Source organism: Protopterus annectens, chromosome 9.part0 (genome assembly GCF_019279795.1).
Source record: "Protopterus annectens isolate FY-2018-M chromosome 9.part0, PAN1.0, whole genome shotgun sequence".
In the NCBI taxonomy this organism is placed as follows: Eukaryota; Metazoa; Chordata; order Ceratodontiformes; family Protopteridae; genus Protopterus; species Protopterus annectens.
In genome coordinates this window covers 1,529,063,332-1,529,076,587 of record NC_056743.1, presented here as the reverse complement: position 1 = coordinate 1,529,076,587, position 13,256 = coordinate 1,529,063,332, and the positions used below count along the sequence as shown (strand labels likewise).

General features: G+C 41.4%; 1 protein-coding gene across 1 annotated transcript in view; it reads left to right on the top strand.

Moving 5' to 3' along the window:
• The window catches only part of LOC122810713 (nuclear factor 7, ovary-like), a 174,713-nt gene that overhangs the window by 107,865 nt on the left and 53,592 nt on the right, over positions 1-13,256 (top strand). The window lies entirely within an intron of this gene.

Here is a 13,256-nt window from a genome sequence, read left to right as displayed (position 1 = left end):
CAGTGGTGCAGTGGTTAATGTTCTTGCCTCAGCAAGAGGTTCTCTGGTTCAATTCTTGGCTGGGGGTGCCCTCTATGTGGAGTCTGCATGTTCTCCCTGATTTTTTGTGGGGTACTCTGGTTTTCTCCCACATTCCAAAGACATGTATCTGGAACATTTCTCCCCAGGCCTCTGCTGAAAATAGGCCTTGTCCTTGTCGGGTTTTCCTGGTCAACAAATGTTAAATAAAATAATGGTGTCAGTTAGCACAGCAGAGTAACACTATGAGCTGCTAACAGGCTTTATCCTATAGTCCAGGATTTGATTTTTTACTTGATATCTGCGTGCTGTATGTCTCAGAGCAAGTCATTTAACCAGAAAGGTCTCCTGGGGTGCAGCTAAAATGGGCTTGTGTCTTGTGGGCTTACTTGGTTAACAACTAAAGCAAAACAAATCCTGCATTAAAAAAGATCAGAACCACAGCAGTAAAGGTATAATTTAGTAGTTTCATGTGTTAAACGCCAGCTAACAAACAGACTAGTATCTTAATAAATAAAAGCACCCCAATAGTGTAGTCTCTAATCCTTCCTTTCAGAGTCATATCCCTAGGTAAATAGTTAACTTTTTCTGCCTGCAAACAAACACGGAACTGCAGACTCTTCCTTTCTCTGCTCTTACAGTCACGGAAATGGTCACATATGCAGATTCAGTATTCTTATCTGAACAGATGCATGATAAATATGACAGAGCTACATGTCTAAAAAATAAACTGTAATAATTGTTTGTTTTTCATTAACAAAAAAAGTAGTTTAGAATTTCTGTTTTATAGTTAAACATTTCCCTCTTTATTCTCATAATGAAAAATACCCCCCATGCATACAGAAATGAACTGTGGTAGTCGCTGGGGGTATATGGTTACATTCCCAATGTCTTAAATGGCATGCAGGAGTGTCTGATACACTAATATGTACCAGGTGCTCTTGTGCTTGGGAATGGCACTTAGCACTGTGCAACCTGACAGTGTTACTGAGTAACACACAAATCTATAGTGCAGAAAGCCTTAATAAATAGTTATATTAGCCAGCATGAATAAGTCATTGGGCATTTGGATGGCACTGGGGATATTACTATATTATGACGATGAGGGGGTCTGATGCTGTGCAGGCTCCGACTGGCAGAAACTCATTAGGATTACAGTGTGGAGGCAAGAGAGAATTGTTTGATGTCAGGTTTGCCTGTACTTCTATTTATTTATTTTTTCTGGCACTGGTATGTTACTCAGCACTGTATGTTGTGAAACATAATAGTAAGAGATGGGAAGCTCTGTGCTGCCAAGAGCACCACCATTGTGCATTTGTTATTCTTCTCCTGTAGCTTAACAACACCAGGACAAGCCAGAATCACACAGATGCTGTCTTGTAAATAACATGCAATTGGAGGTGCAGTGTCATTGACTCACCTGCTAGGCTTACTGTTCAGTACAGCAGGATTATGCAAGAGATCTTGCTCAGCATTTTTTTTTTGTTTTTGTTTTGTTTGTTTTTAAACACCTTTATTAAATTATAATCCTAAAAGTGCATTTTCTCAGTTTGTTCCATTGGTTTCAGTGGATTTTTCAAGTGTTTCAGTGTTCCGTGTGACTTTAATGGACAATTTATTGATAAAATCTGCAGTGCTTGTTCTTAAAAGAAAAATTCTTTAGACCTCACCTGAGTGTTGGTCAGTCTCCCAGACAGGGTTCCTGCCTTTTGGCATTATTGGAAACTTATTTAACAAGCAACCATTATTCAACAAGTCCTGTACTGGCTACAGAAATTGTGTAATATCTTTATTTGGTTTACTGAACTCACTGGTTAGTTTGCAGTTAAAATCCAGACCTGAGGAGTTTTCTCGGAATGAAACAAAAAGTTTAGACTTCACTTGTGTGTTGGTTGGTACCAAAAGAACGTCCTCCTGCACGTAGGTATTGCACTGCCCCCAAACGTAGATGAACTGATGAAGGCTGTGTAAATTACCAGCCGAAACCGGTATGTTTATACTTGCTGTGATGCTTTAAATCTAATATATTTATTTCAGTCACCTTTTTGCTGGCTCCAGTTTTTTGACTTTTTTGGTTGGTACCCAACATTGGGTTTTGTTTTCAATACAGTGTACTTCAACAACTTTTTTGGAGTTTGAAACAACTATCTGTCCAAATAACTATTTTTGTGATTTACTTTAATAAATGTTTTTTCCATTGGATCAGATGCCTGCTTTGCTGACTACGACACTTTTGGGATTGCAAGTTTCTCTTGGTGTTGTTCATGTTGCGCACTTTCTTGATTATTACCTTTAATAAATCACTTAAGACAGAGGCACATATATGTTAAGAGAATAGAAAACAAATCATATTAACATTTTCATATTGATACAGTATACATTTTGTATACATTTTCTTTCTTTTTAACAATTATTCACTGTAACATTAAGTAAATTGCTCATTTCCTGCCTTCCCGTGAATCTTACTCTTCCTCCTAGCAGTACTCTGCATGTATTGTTCCCACAAATTCCATTTGCTTCCGCATGACTTGCTCCTTCCCTTTTCTAATGCTCCAACCTCTAGTTCTTTTATCACCTTTACACTATTCAGCACTTCAATAAAAGCTGCTTTAGATTTTGATTTCCATTGTTTAGAAACTACTTCTTTGGCAGAAAATAGCATTAAACCTAATAAGGCCATACTACATATAGATAATTCAAATTTTGTGTCAGCCGCAAAAGAATCATTTACTCAGTTACAGTCATTTGCTCCTCCAAAATTCTTGACAAGAGTACTCTTTACAGAATTTTCAAAATGTGACAACTAGCTACACTCCCAAAACACATGCTCCTAGCTATAGCTCCCTTTTTCACTTTACATTCAACCTTTGCTATCTACCTGGGGAAAAATTATTTGAAATCTTTGGGGAAATTATCCATGCAAACACTCTCAAGCAAAAATCTTAAACCTTCTGAACTATGTCATATACTTTGGAACTGTACACATGTCCCTCCATCGTTGCTTTGTAAATTGTCTTTCCAGTATCTCTTCCCAATCTTTTTTAACCTCCTTTAACTGATTCTTGCAGTTATCAAGCAATACTTTAGATACCCTACTAATAATCTGTTTTTTAACTGCAACTTTTGTTCTAGACTTGACTAAAAACTGTACCAGAGCTGGTCTTTCACTTAGCAGTCCCCAAGCTCTCTTTCTTTTTGCTTAAACTGTAATATCAATCCCCGGTATTGAAAGCTGCCTCTGACCCACAGTCCAGACTTTTGTTTGGTCTCATCCCACTCTATCACCTTTCCTTCTCTAGTTATTTGCTCACAATATCATTATCTGCAGTAACTTCAGGACCTCCCTTGCTTATTTTCTATACCCCCCCCACTTGCAAAATCTCCTTTCTCCATTCTTGTGTTGGCTTAGTTCTTAGAATATTTTCTGCAGCTTTATGAATATACTATTCTATATGGGTGTTGTTATTTTCCTTAAATATCTGCATCCAAAATACTACTTTGCCCTTATTTCTCTAAATTGCCTCTTGTTTCATCATCACTGTAGCTCTTGTTTTATTGCACTACAGTGTTCAGAAGTATGTCAGGACTTTGTGCAACATTGTGCTTGTAATTTTAACTGCAGTCTTTTAATTTAAGATAATCAGATTTACTCTTCCTGATCATGAAAGCAAAAAGTAATAACTCCAACAACCAAAAGTGGAGGAAGGATTAAAAAACCTCAGAACCAACAAAATGCAAGTAGAACTTGCCTGCAAAGAGTCCAAAACAGATCCACTGGAGATAAGGCAATAGTCAGATAGACTAATCCATACAAAGGAACAACTACAGTCCAAAATAAATATCAGTGAACTGCATTTGAGATATCATTCAAAACAAATGGACAAACTACCATAAAAATGAGTCCAGTGTAAACACCATAATGATAATGTTGTTGTTGTTCTTTCGGCTTTTCCCGGTTAGGGGTCGCCACAGCAGAACTCCAGTCCGCTGATGATTGACAGTAGATTTTTATGGTGTTGAGGTGCCAGCTCGATGCCCAACCTTCAACGAAGGCATGCCCATTCTATGCATGCCTTTCGAATGCCACTTGACCGTGGGGAGGACATGCAGACTCCATACAGAAGGCGCTCCAGCCGAGAATTGAATGGGAGAACCTCTTGCTGTGAGGCAACAATGCTACCTCTGCACCACCGTGGCTTAAACACCATAATGATAATAAAAACTTTAATTAACAAGACAGTTAAGCACTTCCATCCAGAGGACAGCAAGGACTTCATCAGAACTGAGTTAATACAAGCTGCAGAAATGCATATATTGCTCTCCAAATATCCCATTTGTTAATTAATAAATTAAACCATGAGAAATTAACTATTACTTCATTAAATACTTAAAATACTAAAGAATAAGAATAAAAAAAACATGAAGCAAATCTTAAAGATAATAGGACAAAACATAAAAAAATATCCAATATACATAGTTTGAATATATATATATATATATATATATATATATATATATATATATATATATATAATATATATATATGGATTCACTTTATAATCTTGAAATACTGAAAGGTCGAATTTCAGTATCTTGACACCATAAAGGCGAATCCACAAAACACTGACAACCCAAAACCACAAAATTTGAAATCCCAAACACACAGCGTACACCACACCACACATACCCCAAAATACCCACAGTTTGTTTGTTTGTGTCTTTCGGCTTTTCCCGGTTAGGGGTCGCCACAGCGGAACTCCGGTCCACTAATGATTGGCAGTAGAGTTTTACATGCTGGCTTGCCAGGCCTAACGCACAACCTTCAACGAAGGAACGCCCGTTCATGCATGTTGCCACACAGAACACGCTCTGACTGAGAATCGAACGGGCAACGTCTAACTGTGAGGCAAAAACACACAAAAACATAACACCATGCATCCACAAACCTACACTACAAATAAGCAGGGAGGCAAGCCCCACTGCACCGCCCCATGTGGGGGGCTTTGCCCCCCCAAACCCCCCTACTTATATATGGTAACTCTGAGATCGCACAAACAGAAGAAGAAGAAAGTAAACTCACACCCAGACATTTTACAGTCCCTCGCACACACACACACACACACACACACACACACACACACACACACACACACACACACACACACACACACACACACACACACACATCACACATATACAAACACCAACACATCCAACACTTACACACTCATGCTTTCACCTGTCTTCCCTAACCCACACGTACAACTTACAGACAAACTCACATACACTCAAACTCCCACCCAAAACCCTTACAAAACACTCACTTACCTTAAATTCCACCTAAATCCACACACGACACCGGACACCATCCACACAAAACACAGCACATAACGTAGCATAAAGCCATAACCGCAAATTTGAGATATTCGAATTCGTGATTATGCACTTTTGCTGTTTTAAAAATTCGCGTTTATGGTCTCGAGATACTGAAATTCGAGATTTCAGTATTTCAAGATTATAAAGGGGAACTATATATATATATATATATATATATATATATATATATATATATATATATATATATATATATAAAGATATATAATACAAATACAAAATTTAAAGTCATAACTTAGCAAACCTCAATGTAAGTACTGGTGCAATAGATATTAAATCATTTAACCCTGGCTCCATATTGGCTTCCAACAATAAATGCCAGTACAGTTCCCTGTAATCTAGCTTGTTTTCCCGCTGACCTCCTCTATGGTCTTTGGGCAGCTGTTCTAGGAAAAAAAAACTTAAAACATCTATTATAACAGGACCTAAGATGTTTTGCTAAAGCATTTGTTTCCACCTTTTTAGAAATATCATTAATACATTCATATACATATTTCCTTATAGCCCTTTCAGTTTTACTAATATAGAAGGAGCCACATATTTCACATATAGCAATATACACCACCCCACTACTTAAACAATTATGGTAATGCTAAACCTGTAATTGCCTATTCCTAGATGTTAAAGAAATATTGTCACAATTTGAGATGTGGGGACACTGTCTACAGACACCGCATTTATTTGTGAAGATTCACAAGGAGTTACATGTGTTGATGCTACTTGCTTTCCTTTCATACATATTTTCTTAATTTCTGCCTTTCTGATATATAAAATTAGGAAGACTGAAAGCACCTTCAATGTCATGGCCAGTTACTTAAACATTTATTTTTTATTTATTTATTGACATTTGTTAACTGGGTTAATCCAGCTGGGCTTTTGGCCCATTTTCAGTGGAGACCCGAGGAGAAAAACTCCAAAAAATACAGTAACAAAACAAATTCAGCTATTGTGTTATACATTGTTGGTGAAAAAAAAACATTTTAATAATAAAACATTCAAGACATTCCCCGGGATTCATGAAGCTTGCGCCAGGTGCAGGCGTAGCGCCGGCGATCTAACACCAAATATGGCCGCCGAGCAGTTTAGGTACGAGCTGTTTCCACGTGCACTACCTGTGTACGCTTCGCCTGCACAGCTCCCGGTGCCTGTATGCTAATCACCCCATGTGCAGCAGTGTAGCATACAAATGAAGGTATATAGTGATTCAGGAAGTGGTGCAGGCATAGTGTAAGCATACAGAAATGTAAACCGAAAAAAAAAAAAAAAAAATGGTTTAGATTTTGCAAACATAAAATTGGAGCCATGACAGCAGACCAAACACATGTATTATACTGTTAATATATGCCAGTGGCTAAATATATAGCCATTGGCATAAAAAAACATGTACAAAATATAAAATTAACATTAAATATATATAGTTGCACTATCGTGACGTGGAAGAGCAGGGCAGCAGTGCCCAAAGGGGATCGCAAGGAATATAAAAATATATAGAATAAAACTGCAACGAAACACATATCACGAATTCCCCATAATAGTCAATGGCTGGCATGCTACATCATACTCATGGCACAAGGGTTGCTAAGGGTCAGTGACAGTGTTATGCGCAGTAGCTAGAAATTAGTAGGTAATGCCATGCAAATGAGAGGAATAATAGTGAATCTCAGATTTCCCGCTGGTGTAAGGATGCACAAAACAGTGTAGCATTATAACACCGAGGTGAGCCCTTGAGATAAAAATGACATCAAGAGAGGGGTGTGTCGCCATTGCTGTAAGCACATTGGAGCATTGCTAACCCGGTTTGCCTGTTGCTAAGCAAAGCTGCAGGATAGGGGTGTGTTGAAGTAGCCATAGCTTTGCTTAGCTGAGAGCACACAAGGTAACCGAATGTGCATGTGAACATGGATGAAAACACACTGTAACCCCGGTAAACGGCTGTGCGCGGCATTCACCAGAGCGGAAACAGGAAGGATACAGAATAAAGATAAGGAAATGCTGCAGCATGGAAATTGGAGTAAAAATGAGTAATTAACACCTAGGAACCCACAGTGGGCCATTGACAACAGCTAACAAGGTTGCTAGCAGCTACCTGCAGAACAGGAAAGGGGAGGTGCCGTACTGTAAGGAAAACAGTACTGCCACAGCAGAACAAAGCAAAATTGCAGCAGATCAGCTAAATAACACATTTCGCAACATATTCCTGGGTAAGGAAAGTACAAAACAAGAAAGCTGGCAGCTGGATGCATGCCTGTCAATGGGAGGGGATTCGGGTTGAAAAGTGAATTAAAGGGCAATAGATAAATCATGGCAGGCACGTATAAGTCAACACCAAAGGCCCCACAATTGCAGCACTCACTGTAAAACCCATAATTAAGATACCCTGCAGCTGGAATTGCACATACACACTCAATGACATCAGCAGCATCCATAGCACAATAGTATAAAGTGTGAAAGCACCTCACACATACTTGTGTATTCCCAAACACTCTGCACCATCGGTGTAAACAGTTGGGGAACGTTTAATATGTACATGTTAGGGGCTGTCATAGATTTGATTCACCAGCATGTGTTGGAGACTGAAGGTGGTGTGGAGGATGATGCTGACAACCACCTCAGGCACCAGAAGAGGAGATGAATGTTCAGACCCAGGGTAACCTACCAGGGGCTAAATGATCTGGAGATAGTAGAGTGTTACAGGGTGGACAGGGACACCATACAGCAACTTGTTCAGCTGTGCCAGCCACGCCTCATAGCCAGAAATAACAGAGGGGAACCCATCCCAGTGGACATAAAGGTATGTGTAAGCTTGAGAATACTAGCCATATCTTTCAAAGGCCAACTGGGGATATCCTGGGGGTCTCACAAGCATCAGCATCCAGGGTACTGCACCAGTTCCTGGATGCCTTGTTACCACATGCCAATGAGCACATATACTTTCAAACACATACAATCCCACTCGGGGCATAAGATATTAAAATAACAAAACAGCAATGAAAGCCGCAAAAAAACGATCCAAGAAGAACGGTGAAAATTGTCACTTTTAATTACAAATAACGACTTAGCGCTTTCACCAGTAAAACTGGCTTCTTCAAAGTCATTTAAAACATCACAATGCCATAAATTACAAGTACACTATAGCATGTCCTGGTCAGTGTAATTGTAACACTAGGAATTTAGTATATGTAGCCTCATGTATGTCATGTGAGGCATTTTATATGGGTAAGACCATTCGGAGGTTGAGAGATAGGATATCAGAACATGTTAGATCTATCAGAAGGAAGGACATGCATAATGCGTTATATTTACACACCACTACATGTTCCAATTTTAATAAATTCTTGTTTTTTGTGGTGGGACAGATTTCCGTATCGAATGGCAGGGGAGACACTGCCAGTAAAGTTGGGGGGTTGGAAACAGAATGGCAGCTAAGGCTTAATGCATTGAAATTTCCTGGGCTTAATGACAGTGTGTCTTTGAAACCTATTTTAAAATTGAAATCTGAACAGATTTAGTGCGCTATTAGTTTTTCAAAACTCGGTGTATATAATATACAACAACAATTCAACTATGGAGTTTTAAAGTTTATTTTTTATGTTTTGATTGTATATTAATTAGCAAAATGATTTTATTGGTTGGGGCAAATTTGATTTCAGCCTATGGCTGTGGGTTAAGTGCAATAAATGTATGGCATTGTGATGTTTTAAATGACTCTGAAGAAGCCAGTTTTACTGGTGAAAGCACATATACTTCCCCCGAATGCAGGAGGAGTTGGCCAGTAATATGCTTCTCTTCCATCGTGTGGCAGAATACCTGGAGGTACTGGTGCAATAGACTGCATGCACATACACATCAAGTCACCACCCGGTGAGCAGGGTAGGCACTACATAAACCACAAGGGATACCCCTCCATCAACTGCCAGGTCATATGCAATGCCCAGGACATTATCATGGATGTGTGTGCTGGCAGCCCTGGAAGCTATCACGACTCCCACATCTGGCATGCCTCACAGCTGTATCAGGTATTTGCCAGGGGAGACATCCCATATGGCCACCTGGTGGGGGATGCTGGCTATGCACTGGAACCGTGGATGATGACTCCCATCAGAAATGCACACACACCCATGCAAGAATGCCATAATAAGGCACACGCAGAAATCAGAATCATCATAGAGCATGTGTTTGGGATGCTGAAATCACATTTTCGTTGCTTGGACATATCTGGTGGAGCCTTGCAGTACTCTTCAGGCACATGTGCCCACATCTTCATAGTATGTACCATGCTACAAAATATGATCCTGTGGAAACAGCTGCAGCAGGGACAGAATGGTGAAGGCCCTCACAGCCCACCACCATTGCCAAGGACCCCACAGGCACAGAGGGACTCAGACCATGAACACCCTGAGCCAGCCCCAGTAGGCAGATGAAGGCATGCGCAGTATGCTCATGCCTTGGCAAAGAGGGAACATATAGCACACACACTGACAGTGTAGGCACCTATGGACTGACACCCTTCTCCACCTGCACACACAGTAAACATGGATGGCACACACACAAGACCACCTGTAAATTGCCATGTATAGGTGCTCTACTGTATGCATCCTACATAGGCAGCCCTCAACTATTGCACACACAACCGCTATTGGCACAAGGTACGTCAACACCTGAACAGTAAATTAAGCTATCATCATGTGCTGATACTGTATGTATAGGTTCATAGGTGCATAGGTAGGTACTTGGCTAACTGTCCTAGGCCATTCATACACCTAGCCGAAATGTGTCAGCTGTCGCCACCCCATTGATTAACTAACTGTCCCTCTGTGGAGCAGAGCCAATTGCGGGATCCCTGGGGTGTATCCACTGTTCCCCATCCACTCTGCAAGGTTTCCCTGGAGTGTTAGTGAGGGGCTCCATATAATGTAATCAGGGATGTAGTTCCAAAGCATGGGGAGTACCTGTGACAGGAATCTGTCACTCCAGCATCTTCCAGTTATGGTTGTGGCAAGGTTTAGCTCATTACAGTGTGTGGCTCACTGTGACATGGATTCCCATAGGTGGAGCATATCCATTAAGCCTGACTTGGACATGGATTTGCTGGGCAGCAAAGATCATCTCTGAGTAAACGAGATGCCAATGAGTAATGCAAGAGTTCATGCATTCTGGCAGCATAGGACACATGTCTGAGGCCAGTAATCCTCTTGGCGAGGTATGTTCGTGGACCTCCCAGCTGTTGGATGCGTCTTCTGAGGTACATCCCAAATGGGTTATCATACTCGATGATCGGATTGATGAGTGATGAGTAAAGGGGCACAATAACCTCAGTATGTCTAGATGCAAACCCTTAAGTAATCAGATGGCCTACATAGAAGGATGTCCTAATTACTTTGGAGATATGATTGTCAAAGGAGAGATCACTATCTAATGTAGTCCCCACATACCCATTACCTCGTCTGTATTAAAGTGGCTGCCACTCATGTGTTAATATGTGGGTTTTTAGTTTTTCCAACATGGAATGACCATGCAGTTTGTGGCCTTTAGCTGGAGGCCATGGCTTTGACACCTTGTGTTGGTCTATGTGAGGCCCTTGAAGGACATCTGTGACAGCTGGACTGTCACTTATGGCTCCCAGTTTGCAGTAATCACCAACACGGTCTGCTGTAGTCCACCTGTGTCTGCCTATACCTCTGAGAAGTATATGGCAAACAGAAGGGGTCCCAGGACTGAGTCCTGTGGGACACCAGTTGTGACTCGTTAAGAGTTGAACCTGGAGGCTGCTAGGCTTACCATGTGGGTTCTGTGTCTAAGCCTGTTGGCAACCCAACCTGTGAGGTATGGGTGTCTGTACTGGCTGGTGAGTTTATAAATAATACCTTAGTGGGGAATGATGTCATAATACTTGGTGAGGTGCAGGTAGTATGTGTGAACTACTACACCCCACACATAAAGTCTAGGTGACTGTAAGACATCAAACAGGTTCAGTAGGCATGATCTGCACTCAGTCAAGCAGACATGGGTTGGGTCAAGTGTCTGGAGGTTCCCAATGTCTCTGTTAATGAGTTCCGTGATGATGCGCTCCATAGCCTTGCAGACCAGGCTAGTCAGGCTTATAGGGCAATAGTTCCCAGGGTCTGTTGTGGTGCCACCTTTGTGGAGTGGGATAACTGTTGCTGTGCACCACTCTGTGGGTATGTAGCCTGTAGAGAGGCTGGGTTTGAATAGTGTGTTTAGGTGAGGGGGTTAGTTCATTTGGATCTCTTGTAAGACACAGCCTTAGACACTGTCCTGTCCCATTGAGGCTGTATTTGTGGCTTTGGATAGGGCTGTTTTAACCTGTGTGTGGGTGATTGCCAGGGCCGTACATTCTTCTGGTATGGTTAAGGGCCATTTAGGGGTTGAGAGGAGTGTGAAGTTTGCACTGAACCTGTCTGCCAAAATGTTGGCAATATCAATCGGTTCAGTGTATTTTGTGCCAGTCTGCACCAACTCAGAACAGATCTGAGAGTTCCCACTTAGGTTCTCTGTGGGGTCCTTGGGAAATTGTCTTTTGAAGCTAGCCTTGGATGATTTCATGAGGGATCGTAGTTTCTTGCTGATACTGATCAGGGATGTCTGTCCTTCTAGGGATTTCACTCTTATTTGTACTAGTTACCTCCTTCTATTGTAGAGCCTGTGTATGGCAGGGGTCCACCAGACCAGTTTCCTTAGCTTGGAGGAGTGAGTCTAGGTTTGACTTGGGAAAGCACAATCCATGCAATCCTGCAGATGATCATAGAGTGCCTTTGTGTAGGTTTCATCTTGGACAGCATTGCCCATTGGCATGGGGGCTGTGAACCTTTCCACCTCAGGCATAAGCAGCGTGAAGCCTGCTTTGGAAAAGATTTTCATGGTGGTTTCCTTGTTTGGAGTTATGGGTGGAATGTGAATATCCAGAGTGATTAGTCTATGGTCTGATCTAACCAGCAAACGGTTGACATCGGGTGTGGAACACCGGTCTTCCATGTTGGTGATAACCAGGTCCAATATTTTGTTCCCTCTGGTGGGGGTGTTGACCAGTTGTTCCAGGGCATTTAAGTTGAGAAATTGTAGGAAGCACTGGGCAAGGTTGTTAGTACTTGAGTAGTTCTCCCAGTTAATGTTTGGGTAGTTGAAATCACCCAGTATTAGGGTGTATGGTAGGACCTGCATATTTCCCAGTGTCTCCAGAAATGCGGAATATGGGTCCTGGGTCATGGTGGGTAATCTGTAGCAATCTACAATTTGGATTGCAGTGTTGCCCATTATCAATTGCACTTGGATGATCTCTGATGCATCGTGCTGTGCCACTAACCTGGAGGTGTGAGTATCCTTGATGAATATGGGATACACCCCCGCCTTTTGTGTTCCGGTCCAGGTTCTGTGGCCGAAAGGTGTGGTATGAGTTATAGCCTGGTAGTGCTGGGGTGCTCTCTGGAGCCTTAAACCGGGTGTCTGTTACTGCATAGGTATCAATGTTTTCCATACTGAGAAGTACCTCGAGTGTGTGCAATTTAAGGTTTAGACTTCTGGCGTTGAGTAGCAATACCCTCAATTTCTGGTTACTTGTGCTATGTACGCTGGTGGGTTTGTCTTATGAGCCTTGCCTAAAAGTCCACCTTGCCTAATATCCACCTCTCTAGTATTGTTTGCAAGCAATGACAGCTGTGCATGTGTACATGTTCTGCAAATGTGTACTGACCCTTGTTACAGGGCTGTGCCAAATGGCTATGTGCACACCTTCATAGAGTGGATATTGACAGTAGAGACACACTGGTTGAACGTGTAGATTTGTGTAGCCTAACCTCTCATTGACAGACTAACAGCTGCTTGGAAAT